This window comes from Lynx canadensis, chromosome B4 (genome assembly GCF_007474595.2).
Source record: "Lynx canadensis isolate LIC74 chromosome B4, mLynCan4.pri.v2, whole genome shotgun sequence".
NCBI classification, from domain to species: domain Eukaryota; kingdom Metazoa; phylum Chordata; class Mammalia; order Carnivora; family Felidae; genus Lynx; species Lynx canadensis.
Window position 1 is genome coordinate 68,226,975 of NC_044309.1, and position 18,287 is coordinate 68,245,261.

The window sequence follows — 18,287 nt, forward strand, 5'->3', positions numbered from 1 at the left end:
TATCAGTGGAACTGCTAATTCTGGGTTATTACAATAACAGTCCTCTGCACATTATCGTATGCATCTTTTGATGAACATATGCATGCATTTCTCACACACACACACACACACACACACACACACACACACACACCAGGAGTACGTTTTGTACATTGCAGAATCATAGGATATGTACATGTTCAACTTTAGTTATTACTGCCAAACAGATCTGTTAAGATGGTTGCAGCAATTTACATTCTTACCAACGTAAGAATGACTGCACATACTTGCATGTTTCCAGTGACTCCACATACTTGCAAAGTATTGTGTGTTGTCTTAAATTTAAGGTGTATAGTGAAGTGGTGTATGCACAATTCCTTGATGTCTAATGAAGTTACACAACTTTGTGTTTGTTGCCATTTCAGTATCCTTTTCTGTTCACACCATGGTGAATGCAAAGATGCTACCTTTCTCTGTATCATCAACACCTAGCATGCCGCCTGGTACACAGTGGGCATTCAGTTGTTTGTTGAATGACTACATACAAGGCTAAAGGATAAAGCAAATCTGGCATCATATTAAAACGCTATGCTTCACATAGATGAAGTGTGCAATAAATATGTACTAAATGGATGTGAAAAGTTTCCCTAAATTTCCTTTACACATGTAGCTGTCACAAAGCAATTATACTCTTCCTGTCTTACCCAATTTTCTCTAGAGGAAACAGTAAGTACTTTGCTGTTTCTTTTGACATTAACAGACTTGATCATTTTGGCTTACTCAAATTTAATGTTACTCTTGTTGTAGGGCCAGTGTCACCCGTGTACCTCCCTTCACAATGCTTTGCTATAGTGTTACAGAGATTAATAAGAGCCCTAACCAGGTACTCATGGCCTAGATACACTGTGTTACAAAGCCTTTCACCTTACTGAATGTGTGGGTGTTATTTTTTTAGAGGCATAATTCTTTCCAACAGATAAGAGTGATCAAAGAAAAAGTCTGCTTTTCTTCTTACTGAACTTTCAGTTACAGATTTCTTTTTATAACCCAGAACTTTTTAATGCGTTATCTCCTCTTCAAGAGATATAATTTTCCTTTGGATCCAAATTAGAAGTCTAGCAATATCAGATCCTACTGATTCAGAACTAGGTCACCGAAGCGTACTAAGGCAGCCCTAAGATGAAAGTAGGTTCCCAGGCTATGCGTGGTAAGAAAGAATCTTAGAGCTGAAAGAATTGGTTGGCTGAAAATTCTTATGCAAGTAAACAGTTGAAAAATGATTTTCATATAAAAGTAAAAACATTCTGAATACTCTAGCAGTATTTTACATGATTAAATATTTCATAATGTGGAATCATGAGCTATCAAATAAATTATCGGACTGTAACTAATACATAACATGTCTGATACAGAGAGAACTCATAAAATATATTTTAACACATCTATAAATCAGGTACCAAATGGCTGTTTATATTCATCTTAATAATGAGGGCAACAATGGTTATAAAGACCAATAATAGCTCTTATATTTATGGAGTCTACTGTATGCCAAACATTCTTCTAGGAGTTATATATAATAAATATACTACTGCAATTAAAGGATGTCAGTGAATAACAACCACTTAAACTTGATAAGGTTCAGCTTCATCATAATCAACTTTATCATGTCCAGTGAGAACATATGGGTCAATTTATTTGGAGTAATAGTAACCATGAACCAACATATAATGGAGACCTATGTAGTTAATGGTTCCAACAACTCTTTAAGCCAGAAAGTCAAGTTCAAATTAATTATAGTATTAATCAAGTTTCCTACTTAATAAAAAAAATAAGGAAATAAAGTGATCATTATGTCTTTTCTTGCAGTATGTAGAGTTTATAATAAATTCCATTGTTAAAAGATTCTGAAATGCTTAGTGGAACAGGTTACAGGTAGTTTTGTCTTTAGCTCTGAATTTCCTGTCTTTTGTCAGTTTTAAGCTTTCTGGGTCCACTTTCTCCTTTATTCTCAGGATGTAACTGGTAAATCCTAGGATTCATAATGTACCGGAAATGTCTAACCTGATTAAACAAGGTCTTTAAGTGTAAGCTTTACTATGGAGACTCAAGGGAGAATTTTAAATCCCATTCCAGGAATAACTTGAAGAAGAAAGCTTTCTGCTTTGAGAGTATGATACCAAAATTTTAATATTCCTGATGTCTTTCTGTATGCAACTTTTTCACTAAAGAAGTCTCCATCCCAGTTTATATAGTCTCCACCATTTTTTTTTCCTAAGACATTTGTACTAATAGACATGTCAATAATATTTGTGTCGTTTTAGGGATTTAGCTTTGATCTTTGTCACCTATTTAACCAGAAGCAGCTGATGGAACCTGATCTCTTAGGAAGATCACAACTTATTGTACTTGAATATCATCTTTACCATATTCAGATTAATTCTTGACATGGGGGTGGCTTTGTAATATAAAAAAACCAAAAAGGATATATATATATATATATATATATATATATATATATATATATATATACACACACATACATATATATATATATTTTTTTGTTTCATAAGTCTGAACCTCAGATCTGTAGGAAGCATGCTCTGTAGTCCTTTTTCCTCCTTGAAAAGAATTTGATAGTAATATGCTTATTCTTTATTCTCTGGAGAAGAGGCCATATAGGAAAGAAAGTGAAGATGTTAATTTTTACAAATACTTTTTCTTGTTCTTTATGGAGGTTATTTTTCTTTTGTTTTTTGTTTTTGTTTTAAGGATATTAGGGTGGGGGCACCTGGGTGGTTCAGTGGATTGAGCATCTGACTCTTGATTTTGGCTCAGGTCATGATCCTGGGGTTGTGGGTTCAAGCCCCACATCAGGCTCCATGCTGAGCATGTAGCCTGCTTGAGATTCTCTCCCTCGCCCTCCCTTCCTATCTCTCTCTCTCTCACTCTTCCTCTCTCCACTGCCCTGTATGTCCCCCTCCCCCACTCTCATTCTCTCTCTCTCTCTCTCTCTCTCCTTCTTCATCTGTCCCTCTCTCCCTCTCTCTCTCTCTCAAACTTAAAAAATAAAAGAATATTCAGGCAAAAAAAAATATTTTCCAGAAGGTTTATTTGTGCAAGATAATGAATTCTTTGCCTTCATTTATTCACATTCTAGGTGTCTGGGGGAGTGTGCAGGTTAAGTTATATGAGGTTAAGAAGGTGCATACAGGGGAGCCTGGATGGCTCAGTTGGTTAAGCATCCGACTTTGGCCCAGGTCATGATCTCACGGTCCGTGGGTTCAAGACTCGCTTCAGGCTCTCTGGTGACAGTTCGGAGCCTGGAGCCTGCTTGGGATTCTGTGTTTCCCTCTCTCTCTGCCCCTCCCCTGTTCATGCTCTTTCGCTCTCTGTCTCAAAAATAAATAAACATTAAAAAAAATTTAAGAAGGTGCATACATCTTGTGAATTTCTCTAAGTATGAGCATGTATATTTGTGCATGCGCGTGTGTGTGTGTTTTCTCTCTTTGCCAAGTCTGAAAGTAATGTGTCAACATGTTGATATAAGGATCATTTTTTTAATATATGAAATTTATTGTCAAATTGGTTTCCATACAACACCCAGTGCTCATCCCAAAAGATGCCCTCTTCAATGCCCATCACCTATCCTTCCCTCCCTCCCACGCCCCCCCATAAACTACCTCAGTTTGTTCTCAGTTTTTAAGAGTGTCTTATGCTTTGGCTCTCTCCCAATCTAACCTCATTTTTTTTTTATAAGGATCATTTTTTATCCTTATTTTGGAAAGAGCTCCTGGGATACAAATGAGTGGCTAGAGTTCATGAACCATAAGGAGTGGTTTATTTTTAATGGAAATGAACTAAAAAATAAAAATCAAAATTTACTAGGCTTCTAAAGATTCATTTGGATACAGAATAAGACATCTTAAAATTAGACATCACTTTATCAACAAGCACAATATTACTAGTAAATTTTCTATTGAAGTATTTAGGAAACAATATGAGTATTGTACACAGTATTGTATATTTTAGAAGGGAAGTGTTAAAATATACTTAAAACTTTACAACACTTTTTTTTTAATTTTTTTTTCCAACGTTTATTTATTTTTGGGACAGAGAGAGACAGAGCATGAACGGGGGAGGGGCAGAGAGAGAGGGAGACACAGAATCGGAAACAGGCTCCAGGCTCTGAGCCATCAGCCCAGAGCCTGACGCGGGGCTCGAACTCACGGACCGCGAGATCGTGACCTGGCTGAAGTCGGACGCTTAACCGACTGAGCCACCCAGGCGCCCCAAAACTTTACAACATTCTTAAAAATGCAATGAAAGCATCATACTTGCTATCTATTTCTCATTTCCAGCAACTGGTGGATGTTTTTATAATATAAAAATATAAGAAATGTTTTAAATGATTTTGTGTACAGATGTTATCAAATGAAACTATTGTATAAAAATTGTCATTTAAAGTTGTTTTTTTGGGGCGCCTGGGTGGCGCAGTCGGTTAAGCGTCCGACTTCAGCCAGGTCACGATCTCGCGGTCCGTGAGTTCGAGCCCCGCGTCAGGCTCTGGGCTGATGGCTCAGAGCCTGGAGCCTGTTTTCCGATTCTGTGTCTCCCTCTCTCTGCTCCTCCCCCGTTCATGCTCTGTCTCTCTCTGTCCCAAAAATGAATAAACTTTGAAAAAAAAAAATTTTTAAAGTTGTTTTTTTCTTTTGAGAGATTATTCTTGGAAATTCTGAAAGCCAAGGATAGAGGTGAACTTGCACAGTGCTCAGAATGTAAGCTGTGGCTTACCTTGTTCTTTGTGTAGTTCCTGGTATTGATTGGTGCGTATGGATTTTGCTGGAGGTTTAAAGTCCCAGGATTGCTTAAATCGTTTCTAAGGCTTCTAATGCTTTTTTCAAAAGGAACTAAAGTCCACAAATAGTTAACTCATTTTCATTCCTAAATGTTAAAACTGATTTCTATTTATTTATAGCTCTTTTTTCTGGGTCAAGCACTATTCAGATATAATCTCTAAAACATTGTTAGTTTTACAGATAAATTACGTCTACATATTGTATGGGAATCTGTCCAGGAATACAAATAATTCATACACTTAAAAAGATCAAAATCTAATATCTTGTTCCCTCAGCAAAAACATGTAATTGGAGATATTACGTCATCGTTATTAGTCCCAGCTGCCAGAGTTATCATGCCAGGGCACTTTGCAATTGTCAGGGGGCACCTGGTGGTTCAGTTGGTTGAACACTTCAGCTCAGGTCCTGATGTCACAGTTTGTGAGTTCAAGTCCTGCCTCAGACTTGCTGCTATCAGCATGGAACCATCTCTGGATCCTCTGTCCCCACTCTGTGACCCTCCCCTGCTCAAACTCCCTGTCCTCCTCAAAAACAAACATAAAGAAAAAAAAAAGGAGAAAATTGTCAGTATCCCTTTTCTCCTTGAGGGGGGAAAAAAAACATAGAGTGTGGAAAGATTCCTGGATTCCAGATTAGGATTTTAGTCTTCAGAAGCCAACCAGGTCCTGGGATCGTTCTTAGAAGATAATTTCAGATTCCATTGTTTAGGAGAAAATCTGCTATAAAATATAAGGGAAAATTCTCTCTTTTGTTTTGGCCTATTTCTATTTCTTTTTCTTACAAACCCTTTTGGATGGTTCTTTTTTCTCTAGTCTTGCCTACATTGTTGAAGAACTTTTCTCAAAGGTGCTAATGTAATACTATTAGCATGAGAAGTGCTAATCACTTAAACAGAAAGATATAATCTTAATCAGAAAACCATTATCCTGAAATTGCAACCCTAACAAAATTAAGAGAGATGCAGGAGGACGGCCACCTGTAGACACTCTGTGCTGATTTGATAATTGATGGCGTAGGCAGCAACACAAAGGCCTGGATGTGCAAAAATACGGTTGAATTCAGTGAGCTGTCTGAAGATCAATTTAGGCAGAGTAAAAGCCACTTATGTCAGCCCAAATCAAAATAAAAACCTAGTTTCAGGGTTATAGTTTTTAATAAGATCAGAAACCCGTAACAATGACATTAGATATTCATTTACTTCTAGATGTTTTTCTGTCAGGTTTCTCTTAAAAAAATTTTTTTAATGTTTATTTATGAGACAGAGCAAGCAGGGGAGGGGCAGAGAGAGAGAGGGACAGAGGATCTGAAGCGGGCTCTGTGACGACAGCAGCGAGACTGAAGGGACTCAAACTCATGAACAGTGAGATCATGACTTGAGCTGAAGTCGGACACTTAACCCACTAAGCCACTCAGGTGCCCCAAGGTTTCTCTTTTTATTGGTACTTTTATATACCAGGTTCCTTCATATATGACTCCTAAATTACATATATGTGTTTAAGCTAAAGGAAACTTGATTTGTATTTTTTTTCTATTTTCTGGCATATTACTGCACTCTAGACTAGAATAAACCTTTAACTGGGCACTGTGCCAGTCAGCCTAATGGTGAGAGAAGCCCAATCTGGTGTTAATTCAGTCTTGCTTTATACTAGTACATGTTCCAAAATCTTTGTGGGCTATAACTAGATTATACGGTTGTTATGGAACATAAACTCCCGTAGAGATTTTTAAGCATGTGTTTTGCCCAGACTAAAATATTGTTATCATATAGACATTATGATATCGATACAGTATTTTTCTTCTACCTATTTTTAGTGATTTTGCTTTTTTTGTTTTGTTTTTGGTGACCTAGTAATTTCTTACTTACCTAGAAAGTTCTTGTCTAGGTGGGTAGATTTTTTTTTCCTGGAATTCTTATTTATTTTATGTCATTCTAAGTATAGTATCTTTAAATATGGAAATATTGACATTTTTATTTTTGATGTATTTTAGAAGAATAATTGTCTGAAATCAAAGCAATGCTTTATGCAACAGAGTACATATCCTCTAATCCTCTTTTTAAGAAATACTCATTTTCTCATTTATTCAATAACCATGAACTCCTGTAAGCCAGAACTGTGCTAGGTGCTAATTATACTACACCTAAGGAACTGTAATTATGGCAGAATGAGAGAGACAGAAATTAAGCAGAAAGAAAATTACAAATTGTGGCGAATGTATGAAAGAAAAGTTGTAGGTATTGTTTGAGGAAATGATGGGGGTGAGGTGAAGGTGGTTTTTATTTGGAAGATCCGGGAAGTCTTCTTTGAAGAGTGTTATTTATAGCATAACTTGAAACATGAGTAGTCATTAGTTAGGCAAAGATGTGGGGACAGAGTTTGTTAAACAGATGGATATGTGCAAGAGCTCTCAGGTGGAAAAGGCTCCGTGTATTCTAGGCATTGAAGGAAAGCTGGATCGAAGAATCGTTCTCAGCAAGGTTTGGAATCTTTTGAAGGGACAATCTCACAAGCAGGGTGACCATATATCTGGGTTGCTGTGGGCAGCCTTGTTGATCTGACAAAATGATGAATTATGTCCCTACTATCAAAAGCACTTCAGGCTGATATTCAATTATATAGTCACTCTGCTGATAAATTAGAGTTGTTTTTTTTTCTTAGTAAAAATGGGAACGTATTAAAGTATTGAAGCAGTGAAGTGACAGGATCAAAGCATTTTGAGAAAATTATTTTGGCTGCAAAGTTGTGAGGTAGAGTTGAGGAATCGAGGTGCAGATAGGAGGCCAAGTAGTCAGCGGTGCAGTAGGTCAGATGCCAGGTGCCAGTGGTTTGAGTTAGCAATTTACTAGTGGAGACAAAATTCATCTACCCAACATATATTTCATGGGCACAGTCAGGAGGCCCATAAGCAATAGGTCTAGCCATACCACTACCTTTCTTCATTTCAGTAGAAATATAAAAAGGCATGCAATGCCCACATTAAAATTACATTGTAATTGACATCTTGATGACATTTAAAGGGTTCTCTTTTATCACTGTCCTGTCTCCTGATTAACCTGTAGCAAGCTTTTGGAAAGCATTTTTGCCAATAGTTGGCAAAATAGTTTGCCAATAGTTGATATAGGAAAATAGTACAGGGCATTGGTTTGGAGCTGGCTCTGGAGTCAATTGGCCTGGGTTGGAATTTTAGCTCTGCCATCTACTGGTAATAGTATGGGAATGTCACTGACCATCTCTGGATTCTCGTTTCTAATATGATGAGCATAACAGTGCCTACCTCATAGAGTTGTTATCAAGATTAAATGAGCTAATATTTATAAAAAAGTTTGAAGAGTTTCCAGGCACATAGTTATCCTTGTATAGATTTTGTTAAATATTTAAAAATGGGTTGCTGTGTGATTGATAGTGCAGTCTGATCAGAGGGCTAGTGAGATAATTTTTGGTCTAAATATCTAATATGGCCTGATTATGTTGTTATATGTTTATAACTAATAAGTCCCTTAAATATAAATAATAAATGATTATCTAGATCTGAACTTGACTAAAATCCTGGCAGGAATAAATATGGAAAGATTAAAGAAACGGTTACATTTTTTTTTTTTTTAATTTTTTTTTCAATGTTTTTTATTTATTTTTGGGACAGAGAGAGACAGAGCATGAACGGGGGAGGGGCAGAGAGAGAGGGAGACACAGAATCGGAAACAGGCTCCAGGCTCCGAGCCATCAGCCCAGAGCCTGACGCGGGGCTCGAACTCACGGACCGCGAGATCGTGACCTGGCTGAAGTCGGACGCTTAACCGACTGCGCCACCCAGGCGCCCCAGGAAACGGTTACATTTTTAAAAGAAAAATGTAGGGTTAATTTCTTCAGGCTATTTAGAGTATGGTTTTCCATCTTAGCCTAAAATTAGATCTATATTTACAGAATGTTCGAGTTGAAAGCTATTATAGATGACTTTTTAAAAACACATTCTTTTGTGGTAGAGATGTAGAAATTAGGGTTTAGAAAAATTAAGTTATTTGGCTTTTTAAAAAAATACTTTTAACTGTTTATTTTATGAAAGAGAGTACACAAGCAAGCAGGGGAGGGGCAGAGAGGGAGATAGAGAATCCCAAGCAGGCTCTGCACTGTCAGTGCAGAACCTGATGCGAGGTTCAAATTCACAAACTATGAGATCATGACCTGAGCCGAAACCAAGAGTCAGACACTTAACCGACTGAGCCACCCAGGCACCCCAAGTTGGCTTTTGAGAGGAAAAAAAATATCTGAAAAGCTTTAAATGTTAAAGGCAGAGTTTTATAGCTAGTAAAACCTAATACTCTCACTTTCTAGATGGTTCTGAGTACTTTAAAAAGCTGTGAGATGATTTGTGAAATTAAAGAGACTCATGGGAGATGTATGTGCTCCTCCAGAATGGAAAAACATCCTTCAAATACAGCTAGTTAGAAACACAGTAGACTATCTTCTGTAATATGGGGAATTATGTCCCTGCTTCCCTGACCAAAATGTTTCCCTTCTTACCTATTACATGGCTTGAATTTCTACCATTAATGGTGCATTTCAAATCTTGAGGATTTCTTTTTGCTAAGTAATCTCTTAGTAAAATGAAAATTGTTTACACTGCCATCTGAATCTTAGAGTATATTATCTAAGGATTTCTAGAAAGGGTTTCTTTCTTTTTAATGTTAATTCACTTATTTTTGAGAGAGAGAGCGAGCGAGCTTGCACATGCCTGATGGGGGGGAGGGGAAGGGAAGGGAGAGAGAATCCCAAGCAGGCTCTGTGCCACCCACACAGAGCCCCATGCAGGGCTCAAACTCGCAAATGGCGAGGCTGTGACCTGAGCTGAAATCCAGAGTCGGACACCTAACTGACTGAGCCACCCAGGAGCCCCTCTAGGAAGGGTTTCTAAAATTATGGCATAGAAATCACTATGTTGGGTTCTTGAGGAACCCAATAAAAATGCAGATTCCAGAGCCCAGCCCCAGATCCACTGAAATCATCTCTGAGCTATAGACTTCTCAAATCTTTTCTTTTTCTCTATTTAGCTATCTTTAGAAGCCCTAGATCTGTGTCATAAGCTCCTTGAGTTAGACTTCTGTATGCTAAAGTTTGAGAACCACTCATGCCAGTGGTCAATTCATGGAAATGAGTGATAGGATACCATTGAAGGAGCAAAGGATTACCCTTGCCTCCTTGATTATGCTGTTTGAATGCCATTTGAATATCACGTTTATTATCACCAGTGCTGTTTAGAAAGCTTGTAATAAACCACAACTGTACAATCCTATTTCTACTCTTGGAATATTAAAGCAGGTTAAATCAATTCAGTTTTATTTGCACTCTGGCTGATAGTTCAAAGACTGTGTGTCTTTGAAGTCTCAACTGATTTATCTGCCATGATGGTAATATAAATACATTAGGGAATTGCTTTTGCAGATACTTTACTTAATCTGAAGTATAACTTGCAGATTTTTCACCCGAGGCAAAGACTATCTAGAGTTATCATTATGCCTCTCAGCCTAATTTCATTTTTTTCCTACTATTCTCCCATAATACAGTGCTTAGAGTCTGCAACTTACCTTCTTTGAGCCATCCTTGATTTTGAACAAACTTCGTAAACAGCCTCTTTTTTTTTTTTTAAATCTCTCACTGAATTTAACACCCTGCTCTCTGAAATCTCATGCTGCTATGAGGATTTAGATAATTTACATGAAAACCTCTGTCAACTATAAAGTACTATATAAATGTAAACTACTGTTACTGGTTAAGGATCTGAAAATTCCTGTTACTCCTCCTGGTCCTATTGCAGTCCTCCTTCCCATCATTTCTCTCTCAGAACCGTGGTCTCAATTATCCTAGGTAACAAGAGTATCAGGGTGATGCTGGTCTCATGAAATGAGTTTGGAAGTGTTGCTTCTCTTTTTTTTTATTTTTTTGGAAAAGTCTGAAAAGGATTGGTATTAAAATTTCTTTGAGTGTTGGTTAGAATTCACCAGTGAAACCCTCCTGGACTTTTGTTTCTTGAGAGGTTTTGATTGTTGATTAAGTCTCTCTACAAGTAATAAGTCTGTTCATGTTCTATTTCTTCATAATTCGGTCTTGGAAGGTTGTATGTTTCTAGGAATTAACCCATATCTTCTAGGTTGTCAAATTCATTGGCGCAACAAATTCAATTATTTTAAATGAAATTTTATCTCTGGTACTAATCAGTAAGATCCATTTCCATAAGGGCTAAATCCAGATTAATTAGGTACAACCAATAATTTTTAATCATCTAGACATATAAAGTTTTGTTCTGGATATTATAAGAGAAGCAATGAGACATTAAAATGTAGTTCATAAAATTGTTGTAGGGGTGCCTGGGTGCCTCAGTCCGTTAAGCATCTGACTTCGGCTCAGGTCATGATCATGCGGTTTGTGAGTTCAAGCCCCACGTCGGGCTCTGTGCTGATAGCACAGAGCCTGGAGCCTGCTTTGGATTCTGCGTTTTCCTCTCTCTCTGCCCCTCCCCTGCTTGCACTCTTGTCTGTCTCTCTCAATAAAATAAATATTAAAAAAAATTGTTGTAGAGATGTTCTAAGCGGAAACAAGAAGAAATACAAACAACCATAATGCAAGTTACTATATAATCAGTGCTAGTATTGAAATAGAAAGTGCTGGGTTAGGAGATTTCACAAAAAAAAGTAAAAGACATAGTTTAAAGGCCTCACAGATGACTTCATAAGGACCTTGAAAGATGGCTGGGACTTCAGAAGCTTGTCTAAAAAAAGTTTGACTCAAATACAAGGGAGAAATCATTTAAGTATAGTTTAGCTGCAAAATTTTGGGATTTGAAACCAGGAAAAACTTTGAGTATATTTTTCATTTGTCATTTTTTATTTAAAAAAATGCATGTCACTAGATCTAAAACCTTGCTTATTCAGAATATTTATGCTCTACCTTCCATTGGATTTTTCTATAGTAGGCAGTGATTGAGTAATTGTTCAGGACCTGTTGATCCGTTCTGCTCTATTTATAATTTATCTCGCAGCACAGAACCAGGTATCTGTCATGTGTTCTTTTCTTTAGGAAATATGGCATCATCAAGCATTAATTTTTTTTTAATTTTTTTCCAAGTTTTTTATTTATTTTTGAGACAGAGAGAGACAGAGCATGAACGGGGGAGGGGCAGAGAGAGAGGGAGACACAGAATCGGAAACAGGCTCCAGGCTCCGAGCCATCAGCCCAGAGCCTGACGCGGGGCTCGAACTCACGGACCGCGAGATCGTGACCTGGCTGAAGTCGGACGCTTAACCGACTGCGCCACCCAGGCGCCCCAAACTTTTTTTTTTTAATTTTTTTTTAAGCATTAATTTTTTATAAACATCACTGAGTCAACATGTTAAGTTTAAATTAATGCGCTTTTATTTTTTAAAATATTTTTATTTATTTATTTAGAGCGGTGGGAGAGACAAAGAGAGAGAGGGGGAGAGAGACAGAATGCCAAGCAGGCTCCACACTGTCAGCTTGATGTGGGGTTCGAGCCCATGAACCTCAGATCATGACCGGAGCTGAAGTCAGGTGCTTAACCAACTGAGCCACCCAGGCACCCCAATGCCCTTTTATTTTTAAAGGGAGTCACCTGCCTTACTAACATTCATAGTAAATGCTTTGCATAGAAGAGCCCTATTCGTATGGAAATCTATATTTGTCTCATGAGAAAATACCCTTCTGAAAGCAAATAGGCTAATTTCTGTTTCTTTTTTTCTCCCTGCCACAAATGATTTTTTTCATTTTCCTTTCTCATTTACCTAGGGAAAACTTGTAGTTCTGAAGCTAGTTTAAACAGCAGATGAGGCAAAATGTTCCTGTGCCTCGACTTTCAGGTTAGGCTCAAGTGGCTCCTGGAGTAGATAGAGGTCACTGACCCAAATCAGAGCAGTTGACCTAATCATGTTTTGCCTTTATTTAAAGTCCACACAGAGCGGGGTGCCTGGGTGGCTCAGTCGGTTAAGCATCTGACTTGAGCTGAGGTCTTGATCTCACATGACTTTGAGCCCCATGTCAGGCTCTGTGCTGACAGCTTGGAGCCCGGAGTCTGCTTTGGATTTTGTGTCTTCCTCTCTGTCTGGCCCTCCCCTGCTCTCACCCTGTCTGTCCGTCTCTCTCTCTCAAAAATAAATATTTTTAAAATGTTTTATTAAAAAAAAATAAAGTCCACATAGAGGTCCAAAGCCTATCAGATGCGGCAGGCTTCATGAGCGTGCACCTGTGCACACAGGTCCTGGGCATAGAGGATCTTGTGCTTCTTTCGATGCTCTGCCATCACCATCTTGGGATTCTTAATAATTTTGGAACAAGGAGTGTCCTCTCGGCCCCATGTCATGTTGTGGATCCAGCAAATTATGTAGCTAGTCCTGCTCTAAGACTTTCATCCCTTATCGTGGTGGCATCTCAAAATAGGAGGAAAGTACCAAACAAGTGCTGTTATTTTCTTAAGTTTATTTATTTATTTTGAAAGAGGGAGAGAATCCCAAACAGGCTCCATGCTGTCAGCATCGAACACAATGTGGGGCTCGAACTCACAAGCCATGAGATCATGACCTAAGCCAAAATCAAGAGACAGACACTTAACTGGCTGAGCCACCCAGGCAGGTACCCCAGTGCTATCTTTTTTAACGTGAGGTGAAAAAAAAAATAGCAGATTTTTGGAGATCTAATTAGTTGGAAAACCAAATTTCCCCTCGAATGTTGTAATTCAAATATAAGTTTACATTTGAAATAAGGAAGATACAGGTAGGTTTGGCTTTTAAAAATCAGTTCAACAAGTACTTCTGGCAGCCTGAAGGAAAACTATTCTCTGTATAAAACAGACCGTTTTCTCAGCTTTACTCCAGGGTCCTCCCTCTCCTGTCTGCTTGCTTCTCTTCAATGGCACGCGCAAATGCCCCCATTCTTAGCCTGTGCTGCCAGTGATGTAGACAATGCTGTGTATTGAGACTTCCCCATTTGCTGAGTTCCTCTCCATGCCCCCAGGACCCTTCTAAATCCCATCCATAACTTCAGTGAAGAAATAATGAAGGGAGACCCCAAGTTTCTCATAAAAACTGCCCACAGACCACCTCATTCCCATCCCAGATGGAAAAGGGCTTGGAACAGTCAGATAGCAAAAGAGCTGAAACACTGTGAAGATGAATTCCTTCCCCAGATCAAAATGTTGGATAGAGGCAGTTTTGAGAAACTGCTATATCTTCCCACAATTCAGTTTGCCTCCCTCTGTCATAATGAACCTAATGAAAAGATTATCAATTTTTGAAAAAAAAATTCAGGGGGCGCCTGGGTGGCTCAGTTGGTTAAGCGTCCGACTTCGACTCAGGTCACGATCTCGTGGTCCGTGAGTTCCAGCCCCGCATCGGGCTCTGGGCTGACAGCTTGGAGCCTGGAACCTGCTTCAGATTCTGTGTCTCCCTCTCTCTCTGCACCTCCCCCGTTCATGCTCTGTCTCTCTCTGTCTCAAAAATAAATAGACGTTAAAAAAAATTTAAAAAAAATTCAGAAAAAACTTTCTTGTGTCTGAATTGTAGGGATAATTAAAATGTGTTTTCTTTTTGTGTCTTTTGAGAGTGTGTGCCACTCTCCTCCCTCAATGCTTCATTTGATTTGCGTTTCAATGGACACTTTTCCCCTTAGCCTGGGGAGGGTAAGATAAAATAGACAGGACACTTAGGGAAATATATTCTAAGACAATAACATGTCAGAGGCTGAAGAACAGGAGTATTATTTCAGAGCAGACCTTATCACTGATTTTGGAAATGTTAAGGGTGAAAACGTTTGTTCTGTATTCTAAATCTGCTACAGTTACAGGTGTGGCACCCACCACTGATTCATGTCTTGCATTCCGGCACATTTGTTTCGGCATATTTTTTTTTTAATTTTTTTTTCAATGTTTATTTATTTTTGGGACAGAGAGAGACAGAGCATGAACGGGGGAGGGGTAGAGAGAGAGGCAGACACAGAATCGGAAACAGGCTCCAGGCTCTGAGCCATCAGCCGAGAGCCCGATGCGGGGCTCGAACTCACGGACCGCGAGATCGTGACCTGGCTGAAGTCGGACGCTTAACCGACTGCGCCACCCAGGCGCCCCTCGGCATATTTTTAAAGGGCTAGAAAACTGCTTACAGTATAAAAATGTGATAATCTGTATGGAGCGTTATGTCCTTTCAGTAAGAGCAGTTGGAAGCAGGAAGTGACCCCTCAAGGAAGACTCTCAAATAATTTGGTTGCATCTGCTGAAATAAAATAACATAAAATAAATTCACTTTTATTGTGAACCAGGGCTCATTTCCAGCAAATATCTATCCCTTATAAAGGTTGAATTATGTTCAAATATTTTCCATCCACTACTTCCACATTTTAATTTAATTTCTACTCCTCTGTGGTGAGTTCAAATATTTGGCTAAAAGTAAATAAACATTAAATTAACTGTAGGAATATTTCTGAAACCTTAAGCAGGTATCTAGGAATGATAATATTCTGATGGGTAGACATAAGGGCTTTGGCATACATTTACAGAGGCTGCTGTGTGCAGAGACATAGCCCTTGTCTCTCAGGAGTTGAGGCTGAGTTGCAGCACTGGGTCCTAAATGCTGTGCTGGAACCTGAGAAAGGATGTAAACATGCCCTAGTTCTAGCTGGAGATGGTGGAAAGGAACTGGGAGAAAACTGAGGACAGTCGCTGGAGCATGTGACCTCCAGCCTATATTTTGATGACTGAATAGGAGTTTGGTGAAGAATAGAGATGGGGAGTGGCAAGGAGAACAAAACCAGGCAGATCAAATTTAGTACAAATACTATCTTTTTATAGATGTTTTACTATTCAAGTAGAGATCAAGGAGAAGAAGTAATGAAGTGATGAGCTCTGGAAGTTGAAAGTGGGCATTCTTAGCAGTGGGAGTAAGCACAACTTCTTCGCCAACGAATTGTAGCTTTGACAATGTCCTTGATAATCTGAATTTTAAATGGTGAAAATTCTTAAAAGAAATTGGATTATACATTAGGTGAGGTATTAAAGCTGCTAACTAACAAACCTGAACTTGCCTTGAGGAGCGACAAAGTTTACTGTTTATAAGGCTTACAGTAATTTTTCATGAGTATACTAGTCAAGAAGTGACCTTGACATGATAAGAAATTACCTCTAGATGTGTGCCTATTTTGCAGAAAATGGAATCTTTTTCTAAATGTTTTTTAATCTGTATTTATTTTTGAGAGAGAGAGTATGAGCAGGGGAGGGGCAGAGAGAGAGGAGGAGACACAGAATCTGAAGCAGGCTCCAGGCTCTGAGCTGTCAACACAGAATCTGACGCGGGACTGGAACTCATGGACTGCGAGATCATGACTTTGAGCTGAAGTCAGACACTTAACCTACTGAGCCACCCAGGCGCCCCTGGAATCTTTTCTTTAAATGAATATTTTAGAACTGTGTCATGCTTTCCAAAAATTGTAGTAGAAATTCCATATATTTCAGCACATTTTTAGTTACTGTGGCTTGCTACTAATATAACCTACAACATTGGCTGGGAAAATTTTAGAGATTCTGTGTCCATTTGGCTTAGACACCTATCTGGATTTGTTCTTAAAGGGGGGATAAACTAGTGTGCTTGCTTTCTGTAAAGGCTGCAAATGCACAGTCGTCTCCTAGAGGTCAGTGGCAGAATGGTAATAAAGGAGAGTCAAGAAGCCAAGCTCCAACAGTGCATGAGGGTGTTTATCTGTTGGTTTGTTTGCTTTGTTTTCCTATGTGAAATCTGTATTAGTTTGCTATGGCTACCATAACAAAGTACCACAGACTGAGTGGCTTAAACAACAGATTTTCTTTTCTCACAGTTCTGGAGACTAGATGTCTTTATCAAGATGTGGGCAAGGTTGGTTTTTTCTGAGGGTCTCTCCTTTTGGCTTGTAAATTGCCATCATCTTTCTGTGTCTTCATGTTGTCTTTCTTCTGGGTGTGTTTGTGTGCTGATCTCCCTAGAGGGACACCAATCATATTGAATAAGAGCCCACCTAATAACTCATTTATCTATTTAAAGTCTCTATCTCTAAATACATTCATATTCTGAGATGCCGTGGCTCAGGATTTCAGCATATGAATTTGATGGGAACACATCAGCAAATAAAGAACCCTTAATGCTTAGAGCAAGTATGTGACCTATAGCAGCATTCAGTAAATGGATAAATGCTTGGAAGAACAAATAAATAGAATCTAATGTCAGAAACTGACTTGGATCGTGTGTACAACTATGGCCAGGAAGTACATGGTACCTTGGCAGTCCTGTAGTACCCAGAGGTAAGAGAATGGAATATGGAGGAGGTCATCGAAGAGGTTCAGCTGTTCAGAAAGAAGTTGGGCATAAGTCAAGCAGGTCTATTCATAGTAGTGATGTTTCAGTCTTACATTAAATGTGAGTATTTTTAACTACTAAAACCATAATGTGGAAGGAAACCAAAAACTGTAGAGAAAAGCATCTGCTTACCCAGAGGGCCCATCTTCCTACATACTCTGCCTGGAACCTAATTATAGCTGGGGTGATGTTGTGCCTTTTCACATTGTTTTCTTTGTGGGCATACTGGAAGACCACATTTCTCCATTGCCCTGGCATATAGTGGACTACACGGCTGAGTTCTAGCCAAGGAAATATAAATGGAAGTAATGCTACTTTGAGATCTGGCCACAAAACATCCATACGGTTGTCCTTGTGTGCATGCTCACTGCTGTCTATCTCTTCCTCTCACCTGCTTAAATGGCAGAATAGCAAAGTGGTGAGCCCCATACTGGAAGGAGATCAGATCCAGAGTCACTGCTTAGAGAAGAGCAGGTGGGATTTGGGCCGAGTACACCACTTCAGACTTCACATGATCAAGAAACAAACCTTTATAACGTTACACCACTGAGATTTGAGGGTTGTTTCTTACAGCATTTACTCATCCTAATACAGAATTTTGTACTCTGAAATGATGTTCCCCTATAACATAAATATATTGCATCACTTTTGTGTTAAGGAGACATAGTATAAGGAAGCTGATCACCAAAGCTGAGAGATGGTCATTCCTAGTATTCATAGGCAAAACACTGGGTGATACATTCATTTGGGAGGCAGAAAATATATCAGCCGTTCTAAGGAAAGAGGTTGAAAATCATAACTTTGATTAGTCTGTGTTGGTTCTTATTAGCTGTGTTTAGCAAAAATACCACAAGAAATATAGGAGCTAGGGAAAGGATTTCTGGTTTGAGGCAAAAATGAAAAGGAATAAAGAAAGTGTAGAAATTCAGGGCTGTACAGGTTTGGAAAGTCAGCTGATTCTAGATCTCAAGCAGTTAGAGATCAAATTAGTGTAACTTGGAGAAAAATCAGATTAAGAGTTTGTGTGCAGCTTTCCTACACACGTGTGATAGCCTTTCGTTGACTTCAAGTGAGAT

General features: G+C 38.7%; 1 protein-coding gene across 1 annotated transcript in view; it reads left to right on the forward strand.

The window, feature by feature from the left end:
- The window catches only part of PDZRN4 (PDZ domain containing ring finger 4), a 371,646-nt gene that overhangs the window by 19,817 nt on the left and 333,542 nt on the right, over positions 1-18,287 (forward strand).